The following is a 14,415-nucleotide window of genomic DNA, read 5'->3' as shown; positions in this document are numbered from 1 at the left end:
GAAATGCCGGAAACACAGAAACACAGACGACACAAAACAAGAGGTGGCAATGTATTAATTAATTGCATTTAATAAATTAGCTCATTATCACACATGACTGTACAAATGCATTGTCCAACAGGTGTTGAAATAATGGGATTAAAAGGGGAGATCCCATCCGAAAGACAAAAACAATGGCAAACACAAAAAGCACTTTTGGAATCTGATTTTAGTAAACACATAAGGAAAGGGTGCACCGGTCCTGGAAATACTGCAATACCAGGTCAATGCGTGGAGTGGACAGAGCAAGCTCTATTTCCATCTCCCTGTTCTAAAAATCCATTTAATATATGGTCCCCAGATAGGGGACGTATCAGATATTAAACTGATAAGAACAGATACTACACTTGATCTTAGCCAAAAGGCCGAGAAGCGATAACCCGAATGTGCCTCGCGTTTTGCTTCTTTTGCTTGCACCACAATGCAGTGCTGAAAGAGGAGGAATCGACATAAAAACGCCTTCCTGGCAACGCCCAAATGCCCTCCTGCCGTGCAAACACTGGCAGCAGCAGCAGCAGCAGCAGCAGTAAGTGCATGCCCACTGCCACCCCTTCTCCTTTCACACCTTGTATCAGCTTTAATCCAGTCCAGTGCTGCCTGCTGAGCAGCACTGACCAACACTGCCTGGGCCCAGGCTTTTATCTCTGAGGCCCCATTATGATGTCAGAAAGCTGGCTCTGGCTCCTGAGGTCTCCACTATGACACGTGCAAAGTTCCGTCTGAACTTTATATAAGACGGTGCGGCTCAGTCAGTCACTCAGTGTTGCCTGAGAGGGCAACACTGCAACAGCCGGCCCCCAGGCTGTCTTTTTTTTGCACAGCTAGTTGCCTCCAGGAGGCCACAAGAGGGAGACAAGGGACTGCAAAATGGAAAATAGGCATCCACCAACTTTACAGACAACTTGTTCTCCTTGCTCCTACAACCTCCATCCTTGCACAGTTTGTTATTCTTCCAGGTAACATAGTAACAAATCCAAATTGCTGCTCTCTTTGTAGGCAAGCAAGGGTTTGTTGCAACTGCAATTCTTACTTCTTCTTGAAATGTAGGGACCACAGTACATTCCATCACATCCATCTAGTGTACACAGGTAGGTCCATTGTGACGGGCGGGCGGGCGGGCGGGCTGGCTGCTTTAATGGCTGTTTGCTGTTCCCCTACTCCACTCCACTATTTGACTATGGTGCTGCATCAATCAGTGGCTGGCTCAGGTGCAGCTCTTTAACCTACCTAGGAGGGAGGGCGGAGAGAAGACAAGGAAGGTGAATGAGCTGTTCCAATGTGAAATGCCGGAAACACAGAAACACAGACGACACAAAACAAGAGGTGGCAATGTATTAATTAATTGCATTTAATAAATTAGCTCATTATCACACATGACTGTACAAATGCATTGTCCAACAGGTGTTGAAATAATGGGATTAAAAGGGGAGATCCCATCTGAAAGACAAAAACAATGGCAAACACAAAAAGCACTTTTGGAATCTGATTTTAGTAAACACATAAGGAAAGGGTGCACCGGTCCTGGAAATACTGCAATACCAGGTCAATGCGTGGAGTGGACAGAGCAAGCTCTATTTCCATCTCCCTGTTCTAAAAATCCATTTAATATATGGTCCCCAGATAGGGGACGTATCAGATATTAAACTGATAAGAACAGATACTACACTTGATCTTAGCCAAAAGGCCGAGAAGCGATAACCCGAACGTGCCGCGCGTTTTGCTTCTTTTGCTTGCACCACAATGCAGTGCTGAAAGAGGAGGAAGCGACAAAAAAACTCCTTCCTGGCAACGCCCAAATGCCCTCCTGCCGTGCAAACACTGGCAGCAGCAGCAGCAGCAGCAGCAGTAAGTGCATGCCCACTGCCACCCTTTCTCCTTTCACACCTTGTATCAGCTTTAATCCAGTCCAGTGCTGCCTGCTGAGCAGCACTGACCAACACTGCCTGGGCCCAGGCTTTTATCTCTGAGGCCCCATTATGATGTCAGAAAGCTGGCTCTGGCTCCTGAGGTCTCCACTATGACACGTGCAAAGTTCCGTCTGAACTTTATATAAGACGGTGCGGCTCAGTCAGTCACTCAGTGTTGCCTGAGAGGGCAACACTGCAACAGCCGGCCCCCAGGCTGTCTTTTTTTTGCACAGCTAGTTGCCTCCAGGAGGCCACAAGAGGGAGACAAGGGACTGCAAAATGGAAAATAGGCATCCACCAACTTTACAGACAACTTGTTCTCCTTGCTCCTACAACCTCCATCCTTGCACAGTTTGTTATTCTTCCAGGTAACATAGTAACAAATCCAAATTGCTGCTCTCTTTGTAGGCAAGCAAGGGTTTGTTGCAACTGCAATTCTTACTTCTTCTTGAAATGTAGGGACCACAGTACATTCCATCACATCCATCTAGTGTACACAGGTAGGTCCATTGTGACGGGCGGGCGGGCGGGCTGGCTGCTTTAATGGCTGTTTGCTGTTCCCCTACTCCACTCCACTATTTGACTATGGTGCTGCATCAATCAGTGGCTGGCTCAGGTGCAGCTCTTTAACCTACCTAGGAGGGAGGGCGGAGAGAAGACAAGGAAGGTGAATGAGCTGTTCCAATGTGAAATGCCGGAAACACAGAAACACAGACGACACAAAACAAGAGGTGGCAATGTATTAATTAATTGCATTTAATAAATTAGCTCATTATCACACATGACTGTACAAATGCATTGTCCAACAGGTGTTGAAATAATGGGATTAAAAGGGGAGATCCCATCCGAAAGACAAAAACAATGGCAAACACAAAAAGCACTTTTGGAATCTGATTTTAGTAAACACATAAGGAAAGGGTGCACCGGTCCTGGAAATACTGCAATACCAGGTCAATGCGTGGAGTGGACAGAGCAAGCTCTATTTCCATCTCCCTGTTCTAAAAATCCATTTAATATATGGTCCCCAGATAGGGGACGTATCAGATATTAAACTGATAAGAACAGATACTACACTTGATCTTAGCCAAAAGGCCGAGAAGCGATAACCCGAATGTGCCTCGCGTTTTGCTTCTTTTGCTTGCACCACAATGCAGTGCTGAAAGAGGAGGAATCGACATAAAAACGCCTTCCTGGCAACGCCCAAATGCCCTCCTGCCGTGAAAACACTGGCAGCAGCAGCAGCAGCAGCAGTAAGTGCATGCCCACTGCCACCCCTTCTCCTTTCACACCTTGTATCAGCTTTAATCCTGTCCAGTGCTGCCTGCTGAGCAGCACTGACCAACACTGCCTGGGCCCAGGCTTTTATCTCTGAGGCCCCATTATGATGTCAGAAAGCTGGCTCTGGCTCCTGAGGTCTCCACTATGACACGTGCAAAGTTCCGTCTGAACTTTATATAAGACGGTGCGGCTCAGTCAGTCACTCAGTGTTGCCTGAGAGGGCAACACTGCAACAGCCGGCCCCCAGGCTGTCTTTTTTTTGCACAGCTAGTTGCCTCCAGGAGGCCACAAGAGGGAGACAAGGGACTGCAAAATGGAAAATAGGCATCCACCAACTTTACAGACAACTTGTTCTCCTTGCTCCTACAACCTCCATCCTTGCACAGTTTGTTATTCTTCCAGGTAACATAGTAACAAATCCAAATTGCTGCTCTCTTTGTAGGCAAGCAAGGGTTTGTTGCAACTGCAATTCTTACTTCTTCTTGAAATGTAGGGACCACAGTACATTCCATCACATCCATCTAGTGTACACAGGTAGGTCCATTGTGACGGGCGGGCGGGCGGGCTGGCTGCTTTAATGGCTGTTTGCTGTTCCCCTACTCCACTCCACTATTTGACTATGGTGCTGCATCAATCAGTGGCTGGCTCAGGTGCAGCTCTTTAACCTACCTAGGAGGGAGGGCGGAGAGAAGACAAGGAAGGTGAATGAGCTGTTCCAATGTGAAATGCCGGAAACACAGAAACACAGACGACACAAAACAAGAGGTGGCAATGTATTAATTAATTGCATTTAATAAATTAGCTCATTATCACACATGACTGTACAAATGCATTGTCCAACAGGTGTTCAAATAATGGGATTAAAAGGGGAGATCCCATCCGAAAGACAAAAACAATGGCAAACACAAAAAGCACTTTTGGAATCTGATTTTAGTAAACACATAAGGAAAGGGTGCACCGGTCCTGGAAATACTGCAATACCAGGTCAATGCGTGGAGTGGACAGAGCAAGCTCTATTTCCATCTCCCTGTTCTAAAAATACATTTAATATATGGTCCCCAGATAGGGGACGTATCAGATATTAAACTGATAAGAACAGATACTACACTTGATCTTAGCCAAAAGGCCGAGAAGCGATAACCCGAACGTGCCGCGCGTTTTGCTTCTTTTGCTTGCACCACAATGCAGTGCTGAAAGAGGAGGAATCGACATAAAAACGCCTTCCTGGCAACGCCCAAATGCCCTCCTGCCGTGCAAACACTGGCAGCAGCAGCAGCAGCAGCAGCAGCAGTAAGTGCATGCCCACTGCCACCCCTTCTCCTTTCACACCTTGTATCAGCTTTAATCCAGTCCAGTGCTGCCTGCTGAGCAGCACTGACCAACACTGCCTGGACCCAGGCTTTTATCTCTGAGGCCCCATTATGATGTCAGAAAGCTGGCTCTGGCTCCTGAGGTCTCCACTATGACACGTGCAAAGTTCCGTCTGAACTTTATATAAGACGGTGCGGCTCAGTCAGTCACTCTGTGTTGCCTGAGAGGGCAACACTGCAACAGCCGGCCCCCAGGCTGTCTTTTTTTTGCACAGCTAGTTGCCTCCAGGAGGCCACAAGAGGGAGACAAGGGACTGCAAAATGGAAAATAGGCATCCACCAACTTTACAGACAACTTGTTCTCCTTGCTCCTACAACCTCCATCCTTGCACAGTTTGTTATTCTTCCAGGTAACATAGTAACAAATCCAAATTGCTGCTCTCTTTGTAGGCAAGCAAGGGTTTGTTGCAACTGCAATTCTTACTTCTTCTTGAAATGTAGGGACCACAGTACATTCCATCACATCCATCTAGTGTACACAGGTAGGTCCATTGTGACGGGCGGGCGGGCGGGCTGGCTGCTTTAATGTCTGTTTGCTGTTCCCCTACTCCACTCCACTATTTGACTATGGTGCTGCATCAATCAGTGGCTGGCTCAGGTGCAGCTCTTTAACCTACCTAGGAGGGAGGGCGGAGAGAAGACAAGGAAGGTGAATGAGCTGTTCCAATGTGAAATGCCGGAAACACAGAAACACAGACGACACAAAACAAGAGGTGGCAATGTATTAATTAATTGCATTTAATAAATTAGGTCATTATCACACATGACTGTACAAATGCATTGTCCAACAGGTGTTGAAATAATGGGATTAAAAGGGGAGATCCCATCCGAAAGACAAAAACAATGGCAAACACAAAAAGCACTTTTGGAATCTGATTTTAGTAAACACATAAGGAAAGGGTGCACCGGTCCTGGAAATACTGCAATACCAGGTCAATGCGTGGAGTGGACAGAGCAAGCTCTATTTCCATCTCCCTGTTCTAAAAATCCATTTAATATATGGTCCCCAGATAGGGGACGTATCAGATATTAAACTGATAAGAACAGATACTACACTTGATCTTAGCCAAAAGGCCGAGAAGCGATAACCCGAACGTGCCGCGCGTTTTGCTTCTTTTGCTTGCACCACAATGCAGTGCTGAAAGAGGAGGAATCGACATAAAAACGTGTTCCTGGCAACGCCCAAATGCCCTCCTGCCGTGCAAACACTGGCAGCAGCAGCAGCAGCAGCAGCAGTAAGTGCATGCCCACTGCCACCCCTTCTCCTTTCACACCTTGTATCAGCTTTAATCCAGTCCAGTGCTGCCTGCTGAGCAGCACTGACCAACACTGCCTGGGCCCAGGCTTTTATCTCTGAGGCCCCATTATGATGTCAGAAAGCTGGCTCTGGCTCCTGAGGTCTCCACTATGACACGTGCAAAGTTCCGTCTGAACTTTATATAAGACGGTGCGGCTCAGTCAGTCACTCAGTGTTGCCTGAGAGGGCAACACTGCAACAGCCGGCCCCCAGGCTGTCTTTTTTTTGCACAGCTAGTTGCCTCCAGGAGGCCACAAGAGGGAGACAAGGGACTGCAAAATGGAAAATAGGCATCCACCAACTTTACAGACAACTTGTTCTCCTTGCTCCTACAACCTCCATCCTTGCACAGTTTGTTATTCTTCCAGGTAACATAGTAACAAATCCAAATTGCTGCTCTCTTTGTAGGCAAGCAAGGGTTTGTTGCAACTGCAATTCTTACTTCTTCTTGAAATGTAGGGACCACAGTACATTCCATCACATCCATCTAGTGTACACAGGTAGGTCCATTGTGACGGGCGGGCGGGCGGGCGGGCGGGCTGGCTGCTTTAATGGCTGTTTGCTGTTCCCCTACTCCACTCCACTATTTGACTATGGTGCTGCATCAATCAGTGGCTGGCTCAGGTGCAGCTCTTTAACCTACCTAGGAGGGAGGGCGGAGAGAAGACAAGGAAGGTGAATGAGCTGTTCCAATGTGAAATGCCGGAAACACAGAAACACAGACGACACAAAACAAGAGGTGGCAATGTATTAATTAATTGCATTTAATAAATTAGCTCATTATCACACATGACTGTACAAATGCATTGTCCAACAGGTGTTGAAATAATGGGATTAAAAGGGGAGATCCCATCCGAAAGACAAAAACAATGGCAAACACAAAAAGCACTTTTGGAATCTGATTTTAGTAAACACATAAGGAAAGGGTGCACCGGTCCTGGAAATACTGCAATACCAGGTCAATGCGTGGAGTGGACAGAGCAAGCTCTATTTCCATCTCCCTGTTCTAAAAATCCATTTAATATATGGTCCCCAGATAGGGGACGTATCAGATATTAAACTGATAAGAACAGATACTACACTTGATCTTAGCCAAAAGGCCGAGAAGCGATAACCCGAACGTGCCGCGCGTTTTGCTTCTTTTGCTTGCACCACAATGCAGTGCTGAAAGAGGAGGAAGCGACAAAAAAACTCCTTCCTGGCAACGCCCAAATGCCCTCCTGCCGTGCAAACACTGGCAGCAGCAGCAGCAGCAGCAGCAGTAAGTGCATGCCCACTGCCACCCTTTCTCCTTTCACACCTTGTATCAGCTTTAATCCAGTCCAGTGCTACCTGCTGAGCAGCACTGACCAACACTGCCTGGGCCCAGGCTTTTATCTCTGAGGCCCCATTATGATGTCAGAAAGCTGGCTCTGGCTCCTGAGGTCTCCACTATGACACGTGCAAAGTTCCGTCTGAACTTTATATAAGACGGTGCGGCTCAGTCAGTCACTCAGTGTTGCCTGAGAGGGCAACACTGCAACAGCCGGCCCCCAGGCTGTCTTTTTTTTGCACAGCTAGTTGCCTCCAGGAGGCCACAAGAGGGAGACAAGGGACTGCAAAATGGAAAATAGGCATCCACCAACTTTACAGACAACTTGTTCTCCTTGCTCCTACAACCTCCATCCTTGCACAGTTTGTTATTCTTCCAGGTAACATAGTAACAAATCCAAATTGCTGCTCTCTTTGTAGGCAAGCAAGGGTTTGTTGCAACTGCAATTCTTACTTCTTCTTGAAATGTAGGGACCACAGTACATTCCATCACATCCATCTAGTGTACACAGGCAGGTCCATTGTGACGGGCGGGCGGGCGGGCGGGCTGGCTGCTTTAATGGCTGTTTGCTGTTCCCCTACTCCACTCCACTATTTGACTATGGTGCTGCATCAATCAGTGGCTGGCTCAGGTGCAGCTCTTTAACCTACCTAGGAGGGAGGGCGGAGAGAAGACAAGGAAGGTGAATGAGCTGTTCCAATGTGAAATGCCGGAAACACAGAAACACAGACGACACAAAACAAGAGGTGGCAATGTATTAATTAATTGCATTTAATAAATTAGCTCATTATCACACATGACTGTACAAATGCATTGTCCAACAGGTGTTGAAATAATGGGATTAAAAGGGGAGATCCCATCCGAAAGACAAAAACAATGGCAAACACAAAAAGCACTTTTGGAATCTGATTTTAGTAAACACATAAGGAAAGGGTGCACCGGTCCTGGAAATACTGCAATACCAGGTCAATGCGTGGAGTGGACAGAGCAAGCTCTATTTCCATCTCCCTGTTCTAAAAATCCATTTAATATATGGTCCCCAGATAGGGGACGTATCAGATATTAAACTGATAAGAACAGATACTACACTTGATCTTAGCCAAAAGGCCGAGAAGCGATAACCCGAATGTGCCTCGCGTTTTGCTTCTTTTGCTTGCACCACAATGCAGTGCTGAAAGAGGAGGAATCGACATAAAAACGCCTTCCTGGCAACGCCCAAATGCCCTCCTGCCGTGAAAACACTGGCAGCAGCAGCAGCAGCAGCAGTAAGTGCATGCCCACTGCCACCCCTTCTCCTTTCACACCTTGTATCAGCTTTAATCCAGTCCAGTGCTGCCTGCTGAGCAGCACTGACCAACACTGCCTGGGCCCAGGCTTTTATCTCTGAGGCCCCATTATGATGTCAGAAAGCTGGCTCTGGCTCCTGAGGTCTCCACTATGACACGTGCAAAGTTCCGTCTGAACTTTATATAAGACGGTGCGGCTCAGTCAGTCACTCAGTGTTGCCTGAGAGGGCAACACTGCAACAGCCGGCCCCCAGGCTGTCTTTTTTTTGCACAGCTAGTTGCCTCCAGGAGGCCACAAGAGGGAGACAAGGGACTGCAAAATGGAAAATAGGCATCCACCAACTTTACAGACAACTTGTTCTCCTTGCTCCTACAACCTCCATCCTTGCACAGTTTGTTATTCTTCCAGGTAACATAGTAACAAATCCAAATTGCTGCTCTCTTTGTAGGCAAGCAAGGGTTTGTTGCAACTGCAATTCTTACTTCTTCTTGAAATGTAGGGACCACAGTACATTCCATCACATCCATCTAGTGTACACAGGCAGGTCCATTGTGACGGGCGGGCGGGCGGGCGGGCTGGCTGCTTTAATGGCTGTTTGCTGTTCCCCTACTCCACTCCACTATTTGACTATGGTGCTGCATCAATCAGTGGCTGGCTCAGGTGCAGCTCTTTAACCTACCTAGGAGGGAGGGCGGAGAGAAGACAAGGAAGGTGAATGAGCTGTTCCAATGTGAAATGCCGGAAACACAGAAACACAGACGACACAAAACAAGAGGTGGCAATGTATTAATTAATTGCATTTAATAAATTAGCTCATTATCACACATGACTGTACAAATGCATTGTCCAACAGGTGTTGAAATAATGGGATTAAAAGGGGAGATCCCATCCGAAAGACAAAAACAATGGCAAACACAAAAAGCACTTTTGGAATCTGATTTTAGTAAACACATAAGGAAAGGGTGCACCGGTCCTGGAAATACTGCAATACCAGGTCAATGCGTGGAGTGGACAGAGCAAGCTCTATTTCCATCTCCCTGTTCTAAAAATCCATTTAATATATGGTCCCCAGATAGGGGACGTATCAGATATTAAACTGATAAGAACAGATACTACACTTGATCTTAGCCAAAAGGCCGAGAAGCGATAACCCGAACGTGCCGCACGTTTTGCTTCTTTTGCTTGCACCACAATGCAGTGCTGAAAGAGGAGGAATCGACATAAAAACGCCATCCTGGCAACGCCCAAATGCCCTCCTGCCGTGCAAACACTGGCAGCAGCAGCAGCAGCAGCAGCAGCAGCAGTAAGTGCATGCCCACTGCCACCCCTTCTCCTTTCACACCTTGTATCAGCTTTAATCCAGTCCAGTGCTGCCTGCTGAGCAGCACTGACCAACACTGCCTGGGCCCAGGCTTTTATCTCTGAGGCCCCATTATGATGTCAGAAAGCTGGCTCTGGCTCCTGAGGTCTCCACTATGACACGTGCAAAGTTCCGTCTGAACTTTATATAAGACGGTGCGGCTCAGTCAGTCACTCAGTGTTGCCTGAGAGGGCAACACTGCAACAGCCGGCCCCCAGGCTGTCTTTTTTTTGCACAGCTAGTTGCCTCCAGGAGGCCACAAGAGGGAGACAAGGGACTGCAAAATGGAAAATAGGCATCCACCAACTTTACAGACAACTTGTTCTCCTTGCTCCTACAACCTCCATCCTTGCACAGTTTGTTATTCTTCCAGGTAACATAGTAACAAATCCAAATTGCTGCTCTCTTTGTAGGCAAGCAAGGGTTTGTTGCAACTGCAATTCTTACCTCTTCTTGAAATGTAGGGACCACAGTACATTCCATCACATCCATCTAGTGTTCACAGGTAGGTCCATTGTGACGGGCGGGCGGGCGGGCGGGCTGGCTGCTTTAATGGCTGTTTGCTGTTCCCCTACTCCACTCCACTATTTGACTATGGTGCTGCATCAATCAGTGGCTGGCTCAGGTGCAGCTCTTTAACCTACCTAGGAGGGAGGGCGGAGAGAAGACAAGGAAGGTGAATGAGCTGTTCCAATGTGAAATGCCGGAAACACAGAAACACAGACGACACAAAACAAGAGGTGGCAATGTATTAATTAATTGCATTTAATAAATTAGCTCATTATCACACATGACTGTACAAATGCATTGTCCAACAGGTGTTGAAATAATGGGATTAAAAGGGGAGATCCCATCCGAAAGACAAAAACAATGGCAAACACAAAAAGCACTTTTGGAATCTGATTTTAGTAAACACATAAGGAAAGGGTGCACCGGTCCTGGAAATACTGCAATACCAGGTCAATGCGTGGAGTGGACAGAGCAAGCTCTATTTCCATCTCCCTGTTCTAAAAATCCATTTAATATATGGTCCCCAGATAGGGGACGTATCAGATATTAAACTGATAAGAACAGATACTACACTTGATCTTAGCCAAAAGGCCGAGAAGCGATAACCCGAACGTGCCGCGTGTTTTGCTTCTTTTGCTTGCACCACAATGAAGTGCTGAAAGAGGAGTAATCGACATAAAAACGCCTTCCTGGCAACGCCCAAATGCCCTCCTGCCGTGCAAACACTGGCAGCAGCAGCAGCAGCAGTAAGTGCATGCCCACTGCCACCCCTTCTCCTTTCACACCTTGTATCAGCTTTAATCCAGTCCAGTGCTGCCTGCTGAGCAGCACTGACCAACACTGCCTGGGCCCAGGCTTTTATCTCTGAGGCCCCATTATGATGTCAGAAAGCTGGCTCTGGCTCCTGAGGTCTCCACTATGACACGTGCAAAGTTCCGTCTGAACTTTATATAAGACGGTGCGGCTCAGTCAGTCACTCAGTGTTGCCTGAGAGGGCAACACTGCAACAGCCGGCCCCCAGGCTGTCTTTTTTTTGCACAGCTAGTTGCCTCCAGGAGGCCACAAGAGGGAGACAAGGGACTGCAAAATGGAAAATAGGCATCCACCAACTTTACAGACAACTTGTTCTCCTTGCTCCTACAACCTCCATCCTTGCACAGTTTGTTATTCTTCCAGGTAACATAGTAACAAATCCAAATTGCTGCTCTCTTTGTAGGCAAGCAAGGGTTTGTTGCAACTGCAATTCTTACTTCTTCTTGAAATGTAGGGACCACAGTACATTCCATCACATCCATCTAGTGTACACAGGTAGGTCCATTGTGACGGGCGGGCTGGCTGCTTTAATGGCTGTTTGCTGTTCCCCTACTCCACTCCACTATTTGACTATGGTGCTGCATCAATCAGTGGCTGGCTCAGGTGCAGCTCTTTAACCTACCTAGGAGGGAGGGCGGAGAGAAGACAAGGAAGGTGAATGAGCTGTTCCAATGTGAAATGCCGGAAACACAGAAACACAGACGACACAAAACAAGAGGTGGCAATGTATTAATTAATTGCATTTAATAAATTAGCTCATTATCACACATCACTGTACAAATGCATTGTCCAACAGGTGTTGAAATAATGGGATTAAAAGGGGAGATCCCATCCGAAAGACAAAAACAATGGCAAACACAAAAAGCACTTTTGGAATCTGATTTTAGTAAACACATAAGGAAAGGGTGCACCGGTCCTGGAAATACTGCAATACCAGGTCATTGCGTGGAGTGGACAGAGCAAGCTCTATTTCCATCTCCCTGTTCTAAAAATCCATTTAATATATGGTCCCCAGATAGGGGACGTATCAGATATTAAACTGATAAGAACAGATACTACACTTGATCTTAGCCAAAAGGCCGAGAAGCGATAACCCGAACGGGCCGCGCGTTGACCGAGCCTGCCCAATACTGCTGTTCACCCCTTGCAGCGATTCAGCCTACTCCTAGGCAATTCCATGGGGCCCTGCAGGCTCACACACACTCACAGCTACTAAGCGGGAGGTGAATAAAGGCCGGAGAGGAAGCAAGACAGGATTTGCTTCTTTTGCTTGCACCACAATGCAGTGCTGAAAGAGGAGGAATCAACATAAAAACGCCTTCCTGGCAACGCCCAAATGCCCTCCTGCCGTGCAAACACTGGCAGCAGCAGCAGCAGTAAGTGCATGCCCACTGCCACCCCTTCTCCTTTCACACCTTGTATCAGCTTTAATCCAGTCCAGTGCTGCCTGCTGAGCAGCACTGACCAACACTGCCTGGGCCCAGGCTTTTATCTCTGAGGCCCCATTATGATGTCAGAAAGCTGGCTCTGGCTCCTGAGGTCTCCACTATGACACGTGCAGAGTTCCGTCTGAACTTTATATAAGACGGTGCGGCTCAGTCAGTCACTCAGTGTTGCCTGAGAGGGCAACACTGCAACAGCCGGCCCCCAGGCTGTCTTTTTTTTGCACAGCTAGTTGCCTCCAGGAGGCCACAAGAGGGAGACAAGGGACTGCAAAATGGAAAATAGGCATCCACCAACTTTACAGACAACTTGTTCTCCTTGCTCCTACAACCTCCATCCTTGCACAGTTTGTTATTCTTCCAGGTAACATAGTAACAAATCCAAATTGCTGCTCTCTTTGTAGGCAAGCAAGGGTTTGTTGCAACTGCAATTCTTACCTCTTCTTGAAATGTAGGGACCACAGTACATTCCATCACATCCATCTAGTGTACACAGGTAGGTCCATTGTGACGGGCGGGCGGGCGGGCGGGCGGGCTGGCTGCTTTAATGGCTGTTTGCTGTTCCCCTACTCCACTCCACTATTTGACTATGGTGCTGCATCAATCAGTGGCTGGCTCAGGTGCAGCTCTTTAACCTACCTAGGAGGGAGGGCGGAGAGAAGACAAGGAAGGTGAATGAGCTGTTCCAATGTGAAATGCCGGAAACACAGAAACACAGACGACACAAAACAAGAGGTGGCAATGTATTAATTAATTGCATTTAATAAATTAGCTCATTATCACACATGACTGTACAAATGCATTGTCCAACAGGTGTTGAAATAATGGGATTAAAAGGGGAGATCCCATCCGAAAGACAAAAACAATGGCAAACACAAAAAGCACTTTTGGAATCTGATTTTAGTAAACACATAAGGAAAGGGTGCACCGGTCCTGGAAATACTGCAATACCAGGTCAATGCGTGGAGTGGACAGAGCAAGCTCTATTTCCATCTCCCTGTTCTAAAAATCCATTTAATATATGGTCCCCAGATAGGGGACGTATCAGATATTAAACTGATAAGAACAGATACTACACTTGATCTTAGCCAAAAGGCCGAGAAGCGATAACCCGAACGTGCCGCGTGTTTTGCTTCTTTTGCTTGCACCACAATGCAGAGCTGAAAGAGGAGTAATCGACATAAAAACGCCTTCCTGGCAACGCCCAAATGCTCTCCTGCCGTGCAAACACTGGCAGCAGCAGCAGCAGCAGCAGCAGTAAGTGCATGCCCACTGCCACCCCTTCTCCTTTCACACCTTGTATCAGCTTTAATCCAGTCCAGTGCTGCCTGCTGAGCAGCACTGACCAACACTGCCTGGGCCCAGGCTTTTATCTCTGAGGCCCCATTATGATGTCAGAAAGCTGGCTCTGGCTCCTGAGGTCTCCACTATGACACGTGCAAAGTTCCGTCTGAACTTTATATAAGACGGTGCGGCTCAGTCAGTCACTCAGTGTTGCCTGAGAGGGCAACACTGCAACAGCCGGCCCCCAGGCTGTCTTTTTTTTGCACAGCTAGTTGCCTCCAGGAGGCCACAAGAGGGAGACAAGGGACTGCAAAATGGAAAATAGGCATCCACCAACTTTACAGACAACTTGTTCTCCTTGCTCCTACAACCTCCATCCTTGCACAGTTTGTTATTCTTCCAGGTAACATAGTAACAAATCCAAATTGCTGCTCTCTTTGTAGGCAAGCAAGGGTTTGTTGCAACTGCAATTCTTACTTCTTCTTGAAATGTAGGGACCACAGTACATTCCATCAC

General features: G+C 47.4%; 11 non-coding genes across 11 annotated transcripts; all 11 read right to left on the bottom strand.

Annotated features, from left to right (window-relative positions):
- Positions 1 to 225: 225 nt before the first annotated feature.
- On the bottom strand, positions 226 to 416 carry LOC142682153 (U2 spliceosomal RNA). Its single transcript, XR_012853934.1, has one exon. It is a non-coding gene; the product is annotated as a U2 spliceosomal RNA (small nuclear RNA).
- Positions 417 to 1,544: 1,128 nt separating this feature from the next.
- LOC142682152 (U2 spliceosomal RNA) lies at positions 1,545 to 1,735 on the bottom strand. Its single transcript, XR_012853933.1, has one exon. It is a non-coding gene; the product is annotated as a U2 spliceosomal RNA (small nuclear RNA).
- A 1,124-nt stretch (positions 1,736 to 2,859) lies between these two features.
- On the bottom strand, positions 2,860 to 3,050 carry LOC142682151 (U2 spliceosomal RNA). The gene has a single exon (XR_012853932.1). It is a non-coding gene; the product is annotated as a U2 spliceosomal RNA (small nuclear RNA).
- Positions 3,051 to 4,171: 1,121 nt separating this feature from the next.
- LOC142681996 (U2 spliceosomal RNA) lies at positions 4,172 to 4,362 on the bottom strand. The gene has a single exon (XR_012853812.1). It is a non-coding gene; the product is annotated as a U2 spliceosomal RNA (small nuclear RNA).
- A 1,127-nt stretch (positions 4,363 to 5,489) lies between these two features.
- Positions 5,490 to 5,680, bottom strand: LOC142682150 (U2 spliceosomal RNA). The gene has a single exon (XR_012853931.1). It is a non-coding gene; the product is annotated as a U2 spliceosomal RNA (small nuclear RNA).
- A 1,132-nt stretch (positions 5,681 to 6,812) lies between these two features.
- On the bottom strand, positions 6,813 to 7,003 carry LOC142682149 (U2 spliceosomal RNA). Its single transcript, XR_012853930.1, has one exon. It is a non-coding gene; the product is annotated as a U2 spliceosomal RNA (small nuclear RNA).
- Positions 7,004 to 8,131: 1,128 nt separating this feature from the next.
- LOC142682148 (U2 spliceosomal RNA) lies at positions 8,132 to 8,322 on the bottom strand. The gene has a single exon (XR_012853929.1). It is a non-coding gene; the product is annotated as a U2 spliceosomal RNA (small nuclear RNA).
- Positions 8,323 to 9,447: 1,125 nt separating this feature from the next.
- On the bottom strand, positions 9,448 to 9,638 carry LOC142682145 (U2 spliceosomal RNA). The gene has a single exon (XR_012853927.1). It is a non-coding gene; the product is annotated as a U2 spliceosomal RNA (small nuclear RNA).
- Positions 9,639 to 10,772: 1,134 nt separating this feature from the next.
- On the bottom strand, positions 10,773 to 10,963 carry LOC142682144 (U2 spliceosomal RNA). The gene has a single exon (XR_012853926.1). It is a non-coding gene; the product is annotated as a U2 spliceosomal RNA (small nuclear RNA).
- Positions 10,964 to 12,073: 1,110 nt separating this feature from the next.
- LOC142682034 (U2 spliceosomal RNA) lies at positions 12,074 to 12,264 on the bottom strand. Its single transcript, XR_012853847.1, has one exon. It is a non-coding gene; the product is annotated as a U2 spliceosomal RNA (small nuclear RNA).
- Positions 12,265 to 13,532: 1,268 nt separating this feature from the next.
- On the bottom strand, positions 13,533 to 13,723 carry LOC142682143 (U2 spliceosomal RNA). The gene has a single exon (XR_012853925.1). It is a non-coding gene; the product is annotated as a U2 spliceosomal RNA (small nuclear RNA).
- Positions 13,724 to 14,415: the final 692 nt, after the last annotated feature.

Source organism: Rhinoderma darwinii (assembly GCF_050947455.1).
Source record: "Rhinoderma darwinii isolate aRhiDar2 chromosome 2 unlocalized genomic scaffold, aRhiDar2.hap1 SUPER_2_unloc_7, whole genome shotgun sequence".
Taxonomy (NCBI): Eukaryota; Metazoa; Chordata; class Amphibia; order Anura; family Rhinodermatidae; genus Rhinoderma; species Rhinoderma darwinii.
Note: the sequence above shows the minus strand (reverse complement) of the source record. Positions and strands in the feature narration are given on the sequence as shown.